The sequence below is a fragment of the Canis lupus genome, chromosome 1 (assembly GCF_003254725.2).
Source record: "Canis lupus dingo isolate Sandy chromosome 1, ASM325472v2, whole genome shotgun sequence".
NCBI classification, from domain to species: domain Eukaryota; kingdom Metazoa; phylum Chordata; class Mammalia; order Carnivora; family Canidae; genus Canis; species Canis lupus.
The window spans coordinates 104,973,596-104,995,542 of record NC_064243.1 but is presented as its reverse complement, the minus strand read 5'-3'; the positions used below and the strand labels follow the sequence as shown (position 1 = coordinate 104,995,542).

General features: G+C 40.1%; 1 pseudogene; it reads right to left on the bottom strand.

The window, feature by feature from the left end:
- Positions 1–8,474: 8,474 nt before the first annotated feature.
- On the bottom strand, positions 8,475–11,929 carry LOC125754975 (vomeronasal type-1 receptor 4-like; annotated as a pseudogene).
- Between the last annotated feature and the right edge of the window lie 10,018 nt (positions 11,930–21,947).

Here is a 21,947-nt window from a genome sequence, read left to right as displayed (position 1 = left end):
CTTAGTCTTCTCAACTTGACATGTTGTTGGGACCCATCTGCCTTCATTTGTGAATATGCATGTTACACGGGACATGGAATTTTGGTACTCTTCTTGCTAGAAGTGGAGTCCATGTTGACACATCCAAAATTGGAATATCCAGCCAGATACTCAAGGCTTCTTAAGGGTCATTTTGAGGAGAGCTCACCAACAACCTAATCACTGCTTTTTTAAAAAGCACAACTTGTAGTTGTGTCCTGGAGGCCCCAGATTCCTACACCAGTAGAGTTTCCAGGTGGAGGCTGCCTGTCTGCCAGAGGCTCCAAATATAGACTGATTCTCACAGAGACTTGTGCCATCTTCCATTTGCCAGGAGTTCAGTAGGGGCTGGGCCTCCTGTTAGGTGATGGGAAGCCAAAGAGACAAGGGTTTTTTCTTCACCACTGGAGGGATTGAGCACTATGTACCTGTGCACAGGGTTCCATTGGACTTTCCCTGGGAAGCAGGACTCTGAATTGGGTTGGGTTATATCAGCCATCCCTACCGGCAGAAAGATGATAACACATTAGGGCAGTTGAGATTGAGGCCTCTAACTTGACAACAGAGAGAACATCATGTGTGTAATGAAAACCCGTTACATCAGAGGTTGACCTAACTCCTTATACCCCCTCTGGTGGCAAATGATTGGCAGTGTGTCCCACTAACACTACTCTACCTGCATCTCACTCTCATGTGGATGGTCCCCTCATATTTCTGGGGAAGCACAAGCCTATAACACAACAATTCTTAACACATTCTGATCTAGAAACAATAACTGGTTCTTGAATTCTTCCAATTACCTCATTGAGTTAGCTTCTCTCCACTACTGTGACAATGCATGAAAACTATGAGTTGTATGGCTCTCTTATGACCCCATCCTGTAATTAAGACTTAAGAAATGGGAAAGGTGCAAGATTTTATCCTACTTGCAAGTAAAGAAATTAGGCTCCAGTATCATGAATACTTGTTGGAAACCTAAGACTCCTGAGATGAAGACAAAAGGCATTATTGTTCATATACAACAGGCAGCAAGAGCTTCATGTTTACATCTGTTCCACTTGCTACACTAGCCCCACGAGGGCCATGCGAAGAAGTCTAGGTAGATGCTGCACACACAGTAGATTCATGTCACAGCTGGAGAACTGTCAAGTTAAGAAATTCTAATCAGGGATCCCTGGGTGGCGCAGCGGTTTGGCGCCTGCCTTTGGCCCAGGGCGCGATCCTGGAGACCCGGGATCGAATCCCACGTCGGGCTCCCGGTGCATGGAGCCTGCTTCTCCCTCTGCCTGTGTCTCTGCCTCTCTCTCTCTATCTGTGTGTGACTATCATAAATAAATAAAAATTTATAAAAAAAAAAAGAAATTCTAATCATTTCATTTCATGTCTTGTCATGTCATGTCATTTCATTATTTTAAGTTTTTATTTTCATTCCAGTTAGTTAACACAGTGTATATTAGTTTCAGGTGTACAATATAGTAACTCATCACTTTCATACATCATCCGGTGCTCATCACAACTGCACTCCTTATTCCCCATCACCTGTTTAACCCATGCCCCCTATACCCCTCTCCTCTGATAAGGATCAGATCATTCTCTATGATTAAGAGCCTGTTTTTGCTTTGTCTCTATATATTTCTTCCCTTTCTTTGTTTGTTTTGTTTCTTAAATTTCACATATGAGTAAAGTCATATGGTATTTGACTTTCTCTGACTTATTTTGCCTAGGATTATACTTTCTAGCTCCATTCATGTCATTGCAAATGGCAAGATTTCATTTTTTATGGCTGAATAATATTCCTGTGTGTGTGTGTGTGTGTGTGTGTGTGTGTGTGTGTGTGTACATCAGTCAGTGGATACTTGTGCTGTTTCCAGATCTTGGCTGTTGTGTATAATGCTGCTATAAACATAGGGGTCCATATATTCCTTTGCATTAGTGTTCTTATAGACTTTGAGTAAGTACATAGTAGTGTGATTGCTGGATCATTAGATAGTTCTATTTTTAACTTATTAGAGCACCTCCATGCTGTTTTCCATAATGACTACACTAGTTTATATTCCCACCAACAGTGCATGAGTGTTCCTTTTTCTCCACATCCTTGCTAATGCCTGTTGAAGAAATCCCAGTCTTTTAAAATCCCAGTTAAGGGGTGCCTGGGCAGTTTAGTGGGTTAAACAGATGCCTCAGGTCATGATCTCAGGGTCCTGGGATTGAGCTCTGCATCAGGCTCCCTGCTCAGCAGGGAGTCTGCTTCTCTCTTTCTCTCTCTGCCTCCCCTCACTAGCTCATGCTGCTCTGCTCCCTCTTGCTCTCTCTCAAATAAATAAGTAATCTTTAGGAATAAAATTCCAGTTAACAATGCACATGCCCAACTTTTGTCATTAAGGTACTCATTTTTTTTTTTTTAATACTGGTCAGGGGCGAATCGGCTCTAATCCTGAGAGAGACACTATTACCCTTTTCAGAGGCTCTTCAAAGAGAGTCCAGAACAGAGACTTATATAAAATGTGAACAAACTGGGATGCCTGGGTGGCTCAGTGGTTGAGCGTCTGCCTTCAGCTCAGGGTGTGATCCTGGAATCCAGGATCTAGTTCCACATCGGGCTCCCTGCAGGGAGCCTGCTTCTCCCTCTGCCTATGTCTCTGCCTCTGTGTGTCTATCATGAATAAATAAATAAAATCTTTTTTAAAATGTGACCAAGTTTGCTATGACCATGGAGAATTGTTTCTTAATAAGGTGCATCTTCCTCTTTCAAATGTGGGAATAAGAGAGTCTGCTGAAGATGTTAGATATTGAGACTTCCCTTGGTTATGTGGTGTTGGACTATGAAAGATGAAAGGAACAGGAAGGCACACATATTTACCAGGAGTCTCATGGGAAAGACAGAGCCAAGGCCAGTGATGTCAATCTTGTGAGCAGTGAGAGGTGAAAACAAATGAAAAGAAGGAATAATACCACATTTTTAGAATAAACTGAAGGTCATTAGTTTATTGGAAAGAATATTCAACTAACCACATACAGAATAAATAAATACTGAATGGTTGCTGATCTAAATTTTGAAGCTAAATAATAATAACACATTTTAGTGTTTTAGTGGGAATATATATAATATATATATATATAATAACACATTGTAGTGTTTAGAATGGGAATATATTTCTGATACAGAACAATAATGATTATGTACAACAGGAAAAAGTCAGATCAATTAAATTAAAATTAAGAAACTTTTCATTAAAAGATAAATACACAGAAAGAGGGAGAAAGAGAGAAACCTAGAAGGAGGGAGAGAAGGGAGAAAGGGAGGGAGGGACAAGGAGAGAGAAACAAGAAAAACATAATACATAGCAGATACACAGACCTACAAATCCATAAAGAAAAAAAGAAACGCAACAGAACAGGGACAATGAACAAAATACATATACATCAAAAAGCGGTTACCTTCTGTCTAGTAAACATGAGAAAAAAATCCAAAGTTCCTTGGTAATTAAAGAAATGGAAATAAAATCACTACTTAGGGGGTACCTGAGTGGCTCATTCAGTTGACCTTCAGACTCTTGGTTTTGGCTGAGGTCATCATCTCAAGGTCTTGGGATTGAGCCCTACTTCCACCAGGCTCTGTGCTCAATGGGGAGTCTGCTTAAGATTCCCTCCCTCTGTTCTTTCCCCCATTCTCTCAAGTGTACATATTCTCTCTCTCTCTCAACTCTTAAAAAATAAATAAAATAAAATCATGACTTATTACATGACACACCAACCAGCAGGCTAAAGTGAAAATGAAATAAAATTACAAATGTTGGGGCAGCCCAGGTGGCTCAGCAGTTTAGTGTCGCCTTCAGCCCAGAGCCTGATCCTGGAGACCTGGGATTGAGTCCCACGTCGGGCTCCCTGCATGGAGCCTGCTTCTCCCTCTGCCTGTGTCTCTGCACCTCTATCTATCTATCTATCTATCTATCTATCTATCTATCTATCTATCATCTATCTATCATATATCTATCTCTCATGAATAAATAAATAAAATCTTTTTTAAAATTACAGTGTTGATGTTGACAAGGCTATGGATAAACTCCAAGTCTCACACTCTGCTGGTAGGTGGAAAAATCAGTACAAACTTTTCCCAGTCTATTTGGCTCTATGTCTTCAAATTAAGCAGATGTAAACCTGTGGCCCAGCAGTTACTCTACCCTCTCTCTGTAGCCAACAGACATTGTGTGTCATCAGAACATGTTCTAGAATTGGAATGTCAGCATTATCCCTAATAGCCATGAACTGAAAACCACCCACATGCTTATTAGCAGTGCAATGAGTGGCACCACTGTCCCCTGGCATCACCATTATACCTGCCCCACATTTTGGCTGCTTTTCTCACTCCCTCTGCCTTTGAATCCATTCCTCCTCAGTAAAGCATGTTAGGCACTTCCAGTTAGCTCACAGCAAACCATCTTTTGATCTGTAGTTCAGTGGACCAACCAAACTGTTAGAGCCCTCTTCAACTCTGTCAACTGTGAGATTAAATGCAGAATCAATCTCTGCTTAGTGAGCAGAGATCGATGAATTCATCCTTACTCAACTTTATGTTCCTTCCACTATTATCCCATAGCCATAATATTCCCACCCATGTCCCCAGGATTTCCGATTGTCTAAATTAGAAAACTCAAGTAGCTTTTTGAAGGGTAGTGCACCTCCTCTTTGGTCACACTTTGTACCTCACCTTTAGGATCCTGCTATGATTTGAGCCTAATTATAGGCCTAGAGGCAAAGAAGGGGGTGGGGATAGGTCTTGAGAAGAAGCAGAATCTATGACATGGCAACTGCTTTGGGGTTGGGGGGCAGTGGGCTTCCTCAGGTTATGCATGGTTAACCCCTTCAGACAAAATTGAAAAGCCAGTACCACTGTGGGTGAGGCTGTCCCTCTGCTGAACGTGAGAGGCCACTTGCACTGGTAAGGAAGACTAATCAGAATTTAGGGTTTTGGTGTCCCCAGCTTCATCAGGATCTTCCCACACACCTCATTCTGTGTCAGAGAATCCCATTCTTCCCAGTCAGTGCCCTCTCTGTAACAGAAGATCCCTGCAGGGCTGGGTGTACAGCTTGCCTTGTAGTTCAGACTGGTAGGTTGAACTTTTGCCTTTGTCTCTGGCAATCTCAGCCACGGCTATGGAGATGAGGGTCTCCTTTGGGGCACACACAGGTCTCTGGGTCACTTAAACAGAGCTTGAGCTGGAAATTCAAATCCCTGAGCTCATCCTTTTCTTTGACTTCTTTGTCCAGCAACATAAAGAGCAATCAGCCAATATTCCCATGTTGATTAGCTCTCCAAAAATGTTTGCAAGTATCAAATATATACTCACCCAAATATTTGACTCTTATACGTGGGTAATTAGGAGTGTCAGAGGAAGATCTTCTGCTTGGGCTAGCAGTCCTCTCTTTAGCATTTTAAAATCTAATCAGATTAGAAGGCCAATTCTAGAAACCCAAAACCAACTCAGAAAAACTCATCCTTAAAATTTTGTTTCTCTAAAGCCACTCTTGGTAACAGTGGAATGGTTAGTTGTTTGATATTCCTAAAATGGAATCCTATACAGCAATGCCAGTAGATGAGACACAACAATATGCAACCACACACACACAAAAAAAAACATAAGAAATGAAAAAGTCAAATACAAAAGAGTTCATGCTCTACTATTCCCTTTACATGGAATACCAAAGAGGCAAAAATAACATACGCTGGTAGAGGTCACAGCAGTGTTTACCCTACGAGTGATGACTGAGAGGGACCACAGATGGGGGCTTCCAGGGGTCTGATGATATTCTGTGCATTGATAAAAGTGCTGCATACAGAAAAATGTGATCAGTGTACACAGTTTCATTAATCTGAATACTGTATTGCTATACTATATCTGTATTTTTAAATTTAAAAAATACGTATCACCAATAAAAAACATGAGATAGTGTGAGTAGATTTATACAGAATGTCTTATATTGTCAAGAAGGAGTTTAAATGCATTAAATAAAAAGACTCTGCTTAGTTATCAAATCATACTGAAATTTCTAGGTTAACAAAACTAATAAGTACTAAGTATAAAACAGAGAAAAAAGGTCAAATATATACTTGTTTTTAAAAGTTTTTTCCAGGGGCACCTGGGTGGCTTGGGGGTTGAGCGTCTGCCTTCGGGTCAGGTTCTGATCCCAGGGTCCTGGAATTGAGTCCCACATTGGACTCCCCACGGGGAGCCTGCTTCTTCCTCTATCTATGTCTCTGCCTCTCTCTGTGTGTCTCTCATGAATAAATAAATAAAATATTTTAAAAAAATAAAAAATGAAAGTTTTTTCAAGACATGCAGGAATTGAGGTAGAAAATAAGAATAAAGTCAAAAGTAAGAATTGAAATAGAAAAGTGAAAATAGATTTTACTGAACTTAAACAATTTACCACAACCGTAGACATTTCAGGTAGCATAAACTTGAAGGTTTGTTCTTATTAGTAGTAGTAGTATTTTTAAAAATTTCTTAATGAACAGTTTTTCGGCATATTGATTGAGGGGAAACAATATAATTTACTTTATAAAGTATGAAGAAATCAGCAATGTGAAACACAAAAGAATTATCATGATTTATTGTGTGTGTATATATATATATATATATATATATATAAATTCTTGTGCCATAAAGAGAAACCCATAGCTTTAGCTCACATCAGAAATTTAAATTATTTACTACATATTAGATCAAAATAAAGAAGCAAAGGCTTATAGATGTATGTGTATACAGATGCATGTGTACACACATATGCAAAATATGAAGCTAATGCATACTTTGCATCAGAGAGCTATATTTGATCTCCCCTAAAATTCAGGAAATATGAACTGTACTTCTTGGAAATCCAAATCTACATACTCTTTGTAAGCAGAATGGATTTATATCTTTTCCTTTCTTTGGCTGAGTGTTCCAGGTTTTATGGAAATCTCCTCCAGAAATGAACTTAATTACTTCAGAGGCATGAATGTGCCTGTTCTTGCCAATATGCCCAAGTCATCTTAACATAATAGAGAAAACTCTGCTTTCTCCAGATCTCAACACATGTCTAATTACATTATCAACATTCACTTGTCCTTAATATCAGCAGAAATATAGTTTTGTTTTTGTGCTTTCCTTTCCCCTGTTTCTCTTTAATTGGGCCATTTCTACATGAAAATATGATAAACATGCTCATCTCCCTTCATCACATCATATTTCAAACAAATCAGTGTCACTCTGTAAGGATATGACTTACCTACAAAACTTAAAACTGGCTCCCAGAGATGCTGCTGCCCAAGAATGGATGTTTCCTCCAGTCTACCCAGGCTATTCTGTATATAGTAGGGACATTATTTCTTAGTTAGAGGAATGACAAGACCATGCTCCAACTCATGTTCATGTACTTTTTCCTAAAATTTAATGTCGGTTTCATTTCTTGGAGATTTATTGCATTAGATTGAAAGCCACACACTTGAAGACTTCTCTGTAACAGCCAGATTGTAACAAGACCTGATGTTTATTCTTGCACAAATTCTGAACTCCTTTTCTGGCAGTATTAAGAAAACTTCAATTATAAAAGTATTGACAAGATAATTCTGTTTCATTATGATTTTTTTTAATTCTTATTTATTTATGATAGTCACACAGAGAGAGAGAGAGAGAGAGGCAGAGACATAGGCAGAGGGAGAAGCAGGCTCCATGCACCGGGAGCCCGACGTGGGATTCGATCCCGGGTCTCCAGGATCGCGCTCTGGGCCAAAGACAGGCGCCAAACCACTGCGCCACCCAGGGATCCCTGTTTCATTATGATTTATTGTTTATTTTGTTTATTTTTATTTTTTTAATTTTTGTGTATTTTTTTATTGGAGTTTGATTTGCCAACATATAGTATAACAGCCAGGGCTCATCCCATCAAGTACTCCCCTCAGTGCCCATCACCAAGTCACCCCATCCCCTCACCCACCTCCCTTTCCACTACCCCTTGTTTGTTTCCCAGAGTTAGGAGTCTCTCATGCTTTGTCACCCTCTCTGATTTTTTCCCACTCATTTTCTCTCCTTTCCCCTATAATCCCTTTCACTATTTTTTCTATTCCCCGTATGAGTGAAACCATAATACCCTCCAGTTCCATCCACGTCGAAGCAAATGGTGAGTATTCATCATTTCTAACGGCTGAGTAATATTCCATGGTATATATATACCACATCTTCTTTATACATTCATCTTTCAGTGGTCACCGAGACTTCTTCCACAGTTTGACCACCATGGACATTGCTGCTATAAACAGTGGGGTGCAGGTGTCTCAGCTTTTCACTGATTTATTGTTTATTTTGAAGAGGATGTGAGCAAGTCCTGTTTACTGTTGTCTTGGACTCATAATTTTATTTAGGATCTTGAGGGCGATGAATGAATTGGCAACTAGACATTGTAGAAATGCATACAGTTTACATATTTCTCATCAGATGAGGGGATTTTGTATCCCCTGTCCAAGCAAAGCAGAGCCTGGGTACCTTGGAGTCATGGCTCATGAGCAGAAAGGGGCCGACAGTTGGGAAACACACAGTCATGACTGCAGTAATATTCATGAGGATCCAATTGGGATTATCAAAAAGAGCCAAAACAACTTGAAAGATGGAGGAGAGGGTGTAAAAACAGACAAAGGTGCTCAACAAGAAAAGATGGTTTTGGTGGTTCTGGACTCAGGGGAGGACCTAGAGGAGACATTGGTTCTTCGTATGTGTTAGACCTGCTTCTTGTGCCTGTACAGGATAAAAACCATGCAGCAGCTGGCCCAGAGCATGAGCCTCAAACACAGTATATCAGGGAATGATAACAATGCTGCATGCCAGGAGTCTGTGGTTTTGTCATGACGAACCGAAGAACAGTATCCAAAGTTTTTCTCATTTGTGATGTTTTTGGTACTCAACGTGCCAGTTACATACATAGGAAAAATGACATTTACCAGCATTTGCAGCATCCAACACAGGAAAATAGAAGGGACAATGTACTTGGGAGCTTTCACTTTAAGCTCTGCCCACCAGGTTCTGGGGCTGATTGTGATGGCCTGGTAGATGCTCAGGATGCAGGTGCTACTAATGGATACTCCCCTCCCCACTCTGTGAAGAAACAAGAGAAGTTTGCATTCAAAATCACTGCAGCTGTTTCCACCCAAATGCTGCCATGGTCTGGGGACTCCTTCACAGAGCAAGGCTAAGAAGTTGGCCACAGTCAGGTGCTTGTGAATGAAATCTGTGGACCTCAAATTGTAGTCAGTGAAGGAAAGGAGGATGTAATGACAATAAGAGAGAAATTCCCCAGGATGCCAACCATCATCTGTCTTAAGAAGATCAGTCCTATTGCCAGATCCCTGGTGGCCATTCTCTCTGTTTCCAGTCACTGAGAGCTGCTTCCTGAGCTAGAATGTCCTGCATGGGAAGAGGAGGCATAGGCCACATGTATCATGTCAGCTGAAATCCAATATGTTCCCCTTTCCACTCGTTCCCCCTTGAAACACCGACTTAATGTTTTCTTTTCAGAACATCTTTCTAAGGGCTGAATGTAGAACTTTTAATGAGCCCATGTAAAATCTCTCCTGTGAAGGCACTCATGTGAGAACTTCTTCACGTTTCACAAATATTTTTAATACTTTCTTTTTTTTTAAGATTTTATTTTATTTACTCATGAGAGATACAGAGCGAGAGAGAGAGAGAGAGAGAGAGAGGCAGAGACACAGGCAGAGGGAGAAGCGGCTCCATGCAGGGAGCCTGATGTGGCACTCGATCCTGGATCTCCAGGATCACGCTATGGGCTGCAGGTGGCGCTAAACCGCTGCACCACCGGGGCTGCCCACGTTTCACAATTCTATGAGGCCAGCACTATTGTGGTTTTAACTAAGAGATGAAGAGAGCAGACACACAAGAAATTAAGTATTTGTCCACATCTGCTCCTTTAGGCTGTGTGGGGACTGAGAACTGGCTGAGCTGGAAATGGTGATAGTGGCCGTGGTCTGCTAGAAAGCTAGTTAGCTGTGTTCATCAAATAATCCAGATCCATAGTTGGTTTTGTTTTGCCACCTTGAGGTTGACTGTACAGTGGTGGTACTCTATGATTTTCATTACAACCAGTTTCCATTAATTTCTAAGATTTATTTCACAGGACAATATCAATCATGGGTAGAGCCTTCAATATCTTAGTAACTGTACAGGCACTTTGGAAGTAGAATACTGCAGGAACCTGTCCCATGACAAGTTATATATAGTGGATGCAAGACTGGCTTGATATGAGGATGGCAACAGAAAGACTCATTTGCTTTTATGTCTGAAACCAAGTGTAATGACAGCAATCACAGGGAGTTTTGAATAATTACATGTAATTCTGTAAATGTTCAGACATAAGACACTAATACGTGATAAAATAGTGCAAGGCAGAAACACAATTGTTAATTTCAGATGATATACTTACCTAGTAACTAATGCATGAGTAAGTAAAACTATTAACAATGAACTAAGATTTGCAAATGATATTAACATAAAACATATCAGTGCAAAATGGCATCTGCAAGGCATATATTCTTATGCATTTTCTGCACAGGATTAGATGATTCCAGTATGTTTTTCATATTCTTTATTACAAGTATGGAGGTGTTACACATGCACCTCTAGTAACCCTGAACATTAGGTCTATGATATAGACTGCACAGGAGATTGATTTTACAATATAATCCTTAAAGACTTAAAAATCAGCATGTACTATCACTTTCATGAAGCACCAAAAATAACTCAGTGAAAATGATCTTTATTGCACTAGAAACCATCAGGGATTGGGGAAGGTCTAGGACCCCATCTCTTTTTGCGAGCTGAATTCAAGCTTCAGAATTATTCTACAGGGAGAAGAAGGCTTCATGCAAGGAGCCTGATGAGGGTCTGGATCCCAGATCTCCAGGATCACACCCTGGGCTGAAGGCGACGCTAAACTGCTGAGCCACCCGGGCTGCCCTATTCAGTTGTTAATTATGAAAAATAATTATGACTTTCTAGTTAGAACCCCAGAGGAGACTGTTTGAGTATTTGTGGGAGGTTCTTTTTTCCCCCTTTGATTCTTGTGGGTAGATGGGGTCTCCTATGAAGAATAGCAGGAAATACTGAGTTGTGATATGTGAGGAACTGGTGCGGAAGTATGCAGGTCTCACTAGATTCTTCATTTCCCAGAGAAGTGTCTCTATCCAGAAACTAGTACTTTGCTAATCTTCAGACCACTAAACTGAACCATCAGTTAAGGTTATTAGTAGAGAAACAGAATGAGACAAAATACCTGGGAAGAATATTCAGAGATATAAGTAAAAGAGGTACCTGATGTAAATAACTCAATGTAGATCATTTCACAAATCAAAGTTAATGAATTTGGCCCTGTTTGAATAATTCAGTGCCAATTAGTATGAAAATTGTGTAGGAAAATATGTTTTACCATAATTGACCTCAATTAATATGAATTAGTGTCACAACAAGATCCACAGAGGAAAGAGAGCAGTCTAAAAGAGTGTTTCACAGATTAAAGTAGCTGGATCAGATAGTTCAAACAGAAGCTTTTTGCCTTCCTGTAAATACTGGATGAGCCAATCCTCAGTTACTCAATTCAAGAAAATCACGTGTTGGGATCCCTGGGTGGCTCGGCAGTTTGGTGCCTGCCTTCGAATCTGTATTTTTGTATCCTATGGGTAAATGCCTAGTAGTGCAATTGCTAGACCATAGGGTACTTCTATATTTAATTTTTTGAGGAATATCCATATTGTTTCCCATAGTGGCTGCACCAGTTTGCATCCCCACCAGTAGTGCAAGAATTATCCCCTTTCTCTGCATCCTTCCAACAACTGCTGTTTCCTGTATTATTAACTTTTACCCATTCTGACAGATGTGATGTAGTTGTGGTTTAGATTTGTATTTCCCTGATAATCAGTGATGTTGAACATCATTTCGTGTGTCTATCAGCCATTTGGATGTCTTTTTTGGAAAAATGTCTATTCAAGTCTTCTTTTAAAAAATATTTATGTATTTTTTAAGATTTTATTTATTCATGAGAGACATAGAGAAAGAGGCAGAGACATAGGCAGAAGGAGAAGCAGGCTCCTCACAGGGAGCCCGATGTAGGACTTGATCCTGGACCCCTGGATCACACCCTGAGCTGAAGGCAGATGTTTAACCGCTGAACCACCCAGGCATCCCTATGTATTATGTTAGATAGAGAAAGATAACACAAGTGGGAGGGGAGGGGCAGTGCAAGAGGGAGAAGGAGAGGGAGAGAATCTCAAGCTGACTTCCTGCTTAGTGTGGAGACCAATATGAGGCTCAGTCCCACAACCCTGAGATCATGACCTGAGCTGAAATCAAGAGTTGGATGCTTAACTGACTAAGCCACCCAGGCACCCCCTTTATATCTTCTGCCCGTTTGTTAACTGGATTATTTGGAGTTTTTTGTGCTTGAGTTTGATAAGTTCTTTGTAGATTTTAGATACTAACACTTTATCAATATGTCATCTGCAAAAATCTTCTCCTATTCTGATGGCTCCCTTTTCATTTTGTTGCTTGTTTACTTCACTGTGCAAAAGTTTTTGTCTTTTTAAAAAATATTTTATTTATTTATTCATGAGAGACACAGAGAGAGAGAGGGAGATTCACAGGCAGGAGAAGCAGGTTCCCTGCAGGGAGCCCAATGCAGAACTCATGGGATCATGACCTGAGCTGAAGGCAGATGCTCAACCACTGGGCTACTCAGGCATCCTGAAGCATTTTATTTGATGAAGACTCACTAGTTCCATTTTGCTTTTGTTTCCATTGCCTCCGAAGACATGTCTAGTAAGAAGTTGCTATGGCTGAGGTCAGAGGAGTTGCTGTCTGTGTTCTCCTCTAAGATTTTGATGGTTTCCTGCCATATTTCAGTCTTTCTTCCATTGTGAATTTATTTTTGTGTTCTCTGAGAAAGTGGTCCAATTTCATTGTTTTGCATGTTGCTGTCCAGTTTTCTCAACATCATTTATTAAAGAGGCTGTCTTTTTCCCAGTGGATACTCTTTCCTGCTTTGGTGAAGACTGGTTGACCATGTAGTTGTGGGTTAATTTCTGAGTGTTCTTTTCTGTTCTATTGATCTATGTGTGTGTGTTTGTGCCTGTACCATACTGTCTTCATAACTATAGCTTTGTAATATAACCTGAAGTTCGGAATAGTGATACCTCCAGCTTTGGTTTGGTTTGGTTTTTCAAGATTGTTTTGGCTATTAAGAGACAAAACAAAAGACTAAGTGTCTTTTGTTGATCCATACAAATTTGAGGACGATTTGTTCTAGCTCTGTGAAAAATGATGATGGCATTTTGATAGAGATTGCATTAAATGTTGGACTTCTTTAAGTAATATAGAAATTTTAACAATATTTGTTCTTCCAATCCATAAACATGGAATGCTTTTCCATCTCTTTGTGTCATCTTCAACTTCTTTCATTTGTGTTTTTTATGGTTTTCAGAGTACAGATCTTTTACCTTTTGAGTTAGGTTTTTTCCTGGGTATCTTACAGTTTTTGGTGCTATTGTAAATGGGATCTATCCCTTGATTTATTTTCCTGGTGCTTTATTATTATTATTTAATGTATTCATTCATTCATTATTTATTATTGGTAATGCAACAGATTTCTGTATTTTAATTTTGTATCCTGTGACTTTACTGAATTCCTGTATTGGTTCTAGCAATTCTTCGGTGGAGCCTTTTTGGTTTTCTGTAGAGTATCATGTCATCTGCAAATAGGGAAAGTTTAACTTATTCATTGCCAATTTGGACGTCTTTTATTTCTCTTTGTTCTCTGATGCCAAGATAGGACTTCCAGTATTATGTTAAATACCAGTGGTGAGAGGAGTCTTCCCTGTCTTGCTTCTGAGTGTAGAGAAAAGGCTCTCGGGTTTTTGCCCATGAGGATGATATTAGCTTTGCTTTTTTTGTATATGCTCTTTATGATATTGAGGTATGTTCCCTCTGTCCCTACTCTGTTAAGGGTTTTTATCAAGAGTGGATGTTGTACTTAATCAAATGATTCTTCTGTATCTATTGAGAGGATCATATAGTTCTTACCATTTTTTTTTTTTTACTAATGTGGTGTATCACCTTGACTTGCCTTGTGATTGAATCACCCGCAGCAACCTTCCCACTGCCTAATCAATTAAATGTGTATTAATTAGTGTTTCTGTGTAAAGGGGAGGTTTCCTTTTTTCCCTTTCCCATGTCTATTATCATGATACATTCAAGAAATCCTTTCCATTTGCAGTGACATATTACTATTTATTTTTTTGTTGCACAAATTATTCCAAATTTGTCCACTGGAAGTTTCTTCACCCTGGCTACGTCCCATCAAGTTGTATTTGTTATCACTGAGTTGAAATATACAGAATATAAAATGCACCACCATTTTAGAGTGTACAATTCAGTAGCATTTCACATATTCACAATGTCCTGCAACCATAACCATGACCTACTTCATCATCCTACACAGAAAACCAGCACCCATGAAGCAGTACAGCTGTCCCCTGAACAACCCTGCTCTGAAGGATGTAGGTCCACTTACATGTGGAATTTTTATTTATTTTCTCTTATGATTTTCTTAATAACATTTTTTTCCTCCAGTCTACTTTATCACAAGAATATAATATATTATATATATATATATAATATAATACATAGAATAGAATATGCAATATGTGTTAAACAACTGTTTGTTATCTGTATGATTTCTGGTCAACAGTAGGCATTAGTAGTTAAGTGTTTGGAGAGACAAAACTTATATTCAGATTTTGACAGCACAAAAATGGGCACACCAACACCCATGTTGTTCTAGGGGAAGCTGTAATTTCCATTTCCTGCTGCTCCCATACCCCAGCAATGACTGCATTTCTTTACTTTCTGAATCGAAAACAAACTGATGACTCACCTCAAATTCTCCCTTCTTTTTTTGTGTATTTTTTTATTGGATATCGATTTGCCAACATAGAGTATAACACCCAAAACTCAACCCATCAGGTGGCCCCCTCAGTGCTCGTCACCCAGCCCGCCCACATCCCCTTCCACTACTCCTTGTTCATTTCCCAGAGTTAGGATTCTCTCATGTTTTGTTGCCCTCACTGATATTTTCACTCATTTTCTCTCCTTTTCCCTATAATCCCTTTCACTATATTTTATATTCCAAATGAATGAGACCATATGTTTGTCCTTCTCCAATTGACTTACTTCACTCAGCATAATACCCTCCAGTTCCATCCACATTGAAGCGAATGGTGGGTATTTCTCATTTCTAACAGCTGGGTAATATTTCATTGTATATATAGACCACAGCTTCTTTATCTATTCATCTTTCGATGGACATGGAGGCTCCTTCCACAGTTTGGCTATTGTGGACATTGCTGCTATAAACATTGCAGTGCAGGTGTCCCAGTGTTTTACTGCATCTGTATCTTTGGGGTAAATCCCCAGCAGTACAAATGCTGGGTCATAGGGTAGCTCTATTTTTAACTCTTTGAGGAACTTCCACACAGTTTTCCAGAATGGCTGTACCAGTTCACACTCCCACCAACAGTGCAAGAGGGTTCCCCTTTCTCCACATCCTCTCCAAAATTTGTTGTTTCCTGTCTTGTTAATTTTCCCCATTCTCACTGGTGTGAGGTGGTATCTCATTGTGGTTTTGATTTGTTTTTCCCTGATGGCAAGGGATGCGGAGCATTTCCTCATGTGCTTGTTGGCCATGTCTATGTCTTCCTCTGTGAGATTTCTGTTCATGTCTTTGGCCCATTTCATGATTGGATTGTTTGTTTCTTTGCTGTTGAGTTTAATAAGTTCTTTATAGATCTTGGAAACTAGCCCTTTATCTGATACGTCATTTGCAAATATATTCTCCCATTCTGTAGGTTGTCTTTGAGTTTTGTTGACTGTACCTTTTGCCGTGCAAAAGCTTCTTATCTTGATGAAGTCCCAATAGTTCATTTTTGCTTTTGTTTCTCTTGCCTTCATGGATGAATCTTGCAAGAAGTTACTGTGGCCGAGTTCAAAAAGGGTGTTGCCTGTGGTCTCCTCTAAGATTTTGATGGAATCTTGTCTCACGTTGAGATCTTTCATCCATTTTGAGTTTATCTTTGTGTATGGTGCAAGAGAGTGGTCTAGTTTCATTCTTCTGCATGTGGATGTCCAGTTTTCCCAGCACCATTTATTGAAGAGACTGTCCTTTTTCCAGTGGATAGTCTTTCCTCCTTTGTCAAATATTAGTTGACCATAAAGTTCAGGGTCCACTTCTGGGTTCTCTATTCTGTTCCATTGATCTATGTGTCTGTTTTTGTGCCAGTACCACACTGTCTTGATGACCACAGCTTTGTAGTACAACCTGAAATCTGGCATTGTGATGCCCCCAGCTATGGTTTTATTTTTTAAAATTACCCTGGCTATTCAGGGTCTTTTCTGATTCCACACAAATCTTAAAATGATTTGTTCCAACTCTCTGAAGAAAGTCCATGGTATTTTGATAGGGATTGCATTAAACGTGTAAATTGCCCTGGGTAACATTGACATTTTCACAATATTAATTCTTTCAATCCATGAGCATGGAATATTTTTCCATCTCTTTGTGTCTTCCTCCATTTCTTTCAGAAGTGTTCTGGAGTTTGTAGGGTATAGATCCTTTACCTCTTTGGTTAGGTTTATTCCTAGGTATCTTTTGCTTTTGGGTACAATTGTAAATGGGATTGACTCCCTAATTTCTCTTTCTTCAGTCTCATTGTTAGTGTATAGAAATGCCACTGATTTCTGGGCATTGATTTTGTAACCTGCCACACTGCCAAATTGCTGTATGAGTTCTAGCAATCTTGGGGTGGAGTCTTTTGGGTTTTCTCTGTACAGTATTATGTCATCTGCAAAGAGGGAGGGTTTGACTTCTTCTTTGCCAATTTGAGTGCCTTTTGTTTCTTTTTCTTGTCTGATTGCAGAGGCTAGGACTTCTAGTACTATGTTGAATAGCAGTGGTGAGAGTGCACATCCCTGTTTTGTTCCTGATCTTAGGGGAAAGGCTCCCAGTGTTTCCCCATTGAGAATGATATTTGCTGTGGGCTTTTCATAGATGGCTTTTAAGATACTGAGGAATGTTCCCTCTATCCCTACACTCTGAAGAGTTTTCATCAGGAATGGATGCTGTATTTTGTCAAATGCTTTCTCTGTATCTATTGAAGAGGATCATATGGTTCTTGTTTTTTCTCTTGTTGATACGATCTATCACATTGATTGCTTTATGAGTGTTGAACCAGCCTTGTATCCTGGGGTTAAATTCCACATGGTCTTGGTGAATAATCTTAATGTACTGTTGGATCCTATTGGCTAATATCTTGTTGAGAATTTTTGCATCTGTGTTCATCAGGGATATTGATCTATAATTCTCCTTTCTGGTGAGGTCTTTGTCTGGTTTTGGAATTAAGGTGATGCTGGCCTCATAGTATGAGTTTGGAAATATTCCATCTCTTTCTTTCTTTCAGAATAGCTTTAGTAGAATAGGTATTGTTTCTTCTTTAAACGTTTGGTAGAATTCCTCTGAAAAGCCATCTGGCCCTGGTCTTTTGTGTCTTGGGAAGTTTTTGATGATTGCTTCAATTTCCTCCCTGGTTATTGGCCAGTTCAGGTTTTCTATTTCTTCCAGTTCCAGTTTTGGTAGTTTGTGGTTTTCCAGAAATGTATCCATTTCTTCTAGATTGCCTAATCTATCAGCATATAGCTGCTCATAGTGTTTTTAAAATCATTTGTATTTCCTTGGTATTGGTTGTGATCTCTCCTCTTTCATTCATGATTTTATTAATTTGAGTCTTTTTCTTTTCTTTTTAATAAGGCTGGCTAATGGTTTATCTTATTAATTCTTACAAAGAACCAACTCCTGGTTTTGTTGATCTGTTCTACAGTTCTTCTGGTCTCTATTTCGTTGAGTTCTGCTCGAATCTTTATTAATTGTCTTCTGCTTGATATGGATTTTATTTGCTGTTCTATCTCCAGTTCCTTTAGGTGTGAGCTTAGCTTGTGTACTTGAGTTTTTTCCAATTTTTTGAGAGATACTTGTATTGTTATGTATTTCCCTCTTAGGACTGCTTTTGCTGTCCCAAAGATTTTGATCTATTGTATCTTCATTTTCATTAATTTCTATGAGTCTTTTAAATTCTTCTCTAATTTCCTGGTTGACCCATTCATCTTTTAGCAGGATGCTCTTTAACCTCCACGTGTTTGAGTTTCTTCCAAGTTTCTTCTTGTGCTTGAGTTCAAGTTTCAAAACATTGTGGTCTGAAAATATGCAGGGGACAATCCCAAACTTTTGGTATCAGTTGAGACCTGATTTGTGACCCAGTATGTGGTCTATTCTTGAGAAATTTCCATGTGCCCTTGAGAAGAATGTATATTCAGTTGCATTCAGATGCAAAGTTCTGTATATATCTGTGAAATCCATCCTCCCAGTGTATCATTTAAAGCTCTTGTTTCTTTGGAGATGTTGTGCTTAGAAAATCTGTCATTTGCAGAAAGTGCTGTGTTGAAGTCTCCTACTATTAGTGTATTATTATCTAAATATGTCTTTACTTTGGTTATTAATTGATTGGTATACCTGGCAGATCCCACATTAGGTGCATAGATATTCATGATTGTTAGGTCCTCTTGTTGGATAGATCCTTTAAGTATGATATAGTGTCCCTCTTCCTCTCTTACTACAGTCTTTGGGATAAACTTAAATTTATCTCATATGAGGATTGCTACCCCAGCTCTCTTTCGAGGACCATTTGAATGGTAAAATTTTCCCCAACCTTTCATTTTCATGCTGGAGTTGTCCTTAGGTCTAAAATTAATCTCTTGTAGACAGCAAATAGATGGGTGTTGCTTTTTTATCTAGTCCAATACCCCGCGTTTTTTGATGGGATCATTTAGCCCATTCATGTTCAGAGTAACTATTGAAAGATATGAATTTAGTGTCATTGTAATACCTTTCCAGTCCTTGTTTTTGTGGATCATTTCTTTGGGCTTCCTCTTTCTTTTACAGAGCCCCCCTTAACATTTCTTGCAGAGCTGGTTTGGTGGTCACATATTCTTTCAGTTTCTGCCTACCTTGGAAGCTCTTTATCTCTCCTTCTATTCTGAATGAGAGCCTTGCTGGATAAAGTATTCTTGGCTGCATATTCTTCTCATTTAGGACCCTGAATATATCCTGCCACCCCTTTCTGGCCTGCCAGGTCTCTGTGGAGAGGTCTGCTGTTAATCTGATATTTCTCCCCATATAAGTTAAGAATCTCTTGTCTCTCGCTGCCATAAGGATTTTCTCTTTGTCTTTGGAATTTGCAGTTTCACTATTAAATGTTGGAGTGTTGAATGGTTTTTATTGATTTGGAGGGGTACCTCTCTATCTCCTGGTTCTGAATGCTTGTTTTCCTCCTCAAATTAGGGAAGTTCTCAGCTATGTTTTGTTTAAATATGCTTTCTGGCCCTCCAACCCTTTCAGTGTTCTCTGGGACCCCAATTATGCGTAGATTTTTCTTTCTGAGGCTGTCATTTATTTCCCTTAACCTTTCCTCATGATCTTTTCCTTGTTTTTCTCTTTTTTCCTAAGCTTCCTTCCTTGCCATCAACTTGTCTTCTATGTCACTCACTCTTTCTTCTATCTCATTAACCCTCATCGTTTGGACCTCCAGTTTGGATTGCATCTCATTTAATTGATTTTTAATTTTGGCCTGATTAGATCTAAATTCTGCATCATGAAGTCTCTTGAATCTTTTAGTTTTTTTTCCAGAGCCACCAGTAGCTTTATAGTTGTGCTTCTGAATTGGCATTCTAGCATCGAATTGTAACCCAAATTCTGTAACTCTTTGGCAGAGAGTACTGTTTCTGATTCTTTCTTTTGTGGTGAGTTCTTCTTTTTAGTCGTTTTGCTCAGTGCAGAGTGGCTGTATGAGCCAGCTGAGTCAAGAATATCAACCATGACCTAAGTAAATTTCATCCTCGATGATTCTGCCAAGGTCAAAGACCAGAAATTCAAAACAAAGATCAGAATGAAATAAAACAAAAGGACCACTAAAGTGAAAAACAAATTTTAAAACAAAGTAGTAAAAAATAAAAGGCCAAGAATCCTAAAGAAGAAGAAGAAAAAAGAATAAAAGAATAAAAAAGGAGAATAAAAAGGGGGGTGAGACTGGGAGATAATGGTGGTGGTGACGAAGTTGTAGTGGAGGGAGAATGTAGTCTACCTGAGGGGTTCTAGAGGGTGGTCCTCTTGTTTCTGAGTTTATTAAGTTCTGTATGGTAGAAGATACTCAGCCCCAAATTTATATAAACCACAAATACTTGTAGAAGGCCCCAACATTGACCACCAAAACATAAATGAGATAAAAGAGGGGGGCAGAATGGGAATGAGGAATCTCATTGAATGAACCATATGGTCTACCACTTGGTTCTGGGTGCATGCTGGTCCTGTTTTAGAAGGTATTAACTTTGGCCATTGTAGAACAAAATGAGGCAAAGAAAACCAAAAACACAAAACAAAACACAAGAAAACATACCTTGTATATCTCCCAAAATTAAGTTGAGTATGTTGAAGGGAATCTAGAAGTGGAAAATATATCTAGGACCTGTAATTGTAGAAATAAGAAAGTCAAAAAGGAAGAATCTTAAAAATGAAGAGGTGGTAAAATATTGTAGTTAAGGTGGGAAAAAAAGAAAAAAATTGGGGACTTATGAATTGTACTGGAAATGGAAGAAAAAAGAATAGGAGGGGTACCCTCTAGTTCTATATACTGTAAATCCCTCAACTTCCCCTGGAGCTTTCCAGCGCTGCTTGGTCCAGAACTTGCTCTTTCCCTGTTCTTCCAGCGGACCCTCTGTGGGAAGGGCCTGCTGTGCTGATTCTCAGGTGTGTGCACCTGGGGGAGCTGCCCGCCCCCCTGCCGGTGCTGGGCTCGGTGGGAGCTGTTGACCCCGTGAGGCCTCTATTCCCTGGAGGCCCCCCTCCCAGGCACAGGGTGACACAAGGAGGAACAACAACACTGGCGGTGGCCAGGTCTCCAGCTCTAGAGTTAGCTTTACGCCATAACTACCACAGTCTCCCAGTCCGCAGTGGCCTAGATGCTTCATGGGTGGTGAGGGGAGGAGGGCGCTGATCTGCACAGCTTGGGGGCGCCTAGCGGCAGGAGAGTCCTCACTCTCCTGTGCCCTCCCTGCCTCCGCCTCTCCTGGGGGTGGGGGGAACGCAGGATCCTGGGCTGTGTCTGATCGATGCCCTGGGATCTGGGGCCTGTACTGCTGGGAACGTGCTCCTGGGCCGCAGCTCCCAAAGGCAGCAGGGCGCAGACCCCTCCAACCAGAGCCCCCTCCTGACCAACCGGCTTCTCCCCGAGGACCGGCCGGGTGGGTGCTCCAGCCCTTTACCAAGATCAGCCTGCGGTGTTTGGCGTGCTCTGGTCCGGGTGCACTTCCTGTATTAGTGACCCCGGGAGACTGGAGGCTCCACTGCCCCTCCGGCGATTCTGCCCAATTTCCTTGCTAAGCGCCTTTCCATCTGGGAAGAATCCAGTGTGGATTTTTTAGAGTTCCTGCTTCCCCGGGACTGGGCTTTCCTGTCACTGGGCTTTAGCCCTGCTCCTCGTGGGGCCTCTCCCCTACTTGATTCTTTTTTATTTTTTTTCCACCTTCCTACCTTGTTAGAAGCAAAAACCCTTCTCTCTGTAGCATTCCAGATATTCTCTCTTTAAATCTCAGGTCAGATTCGTAGGTTTTCAGGATGATTTGAAAGTAATGTAGGTAAGTTGGTGGGGCCAGGTGAGTTGAGGACGCGACTCCTCTGCCATCTTGCCCTTTCCTCAAATTCTACCTTCCGTAGCCTATATTAGGCCACTT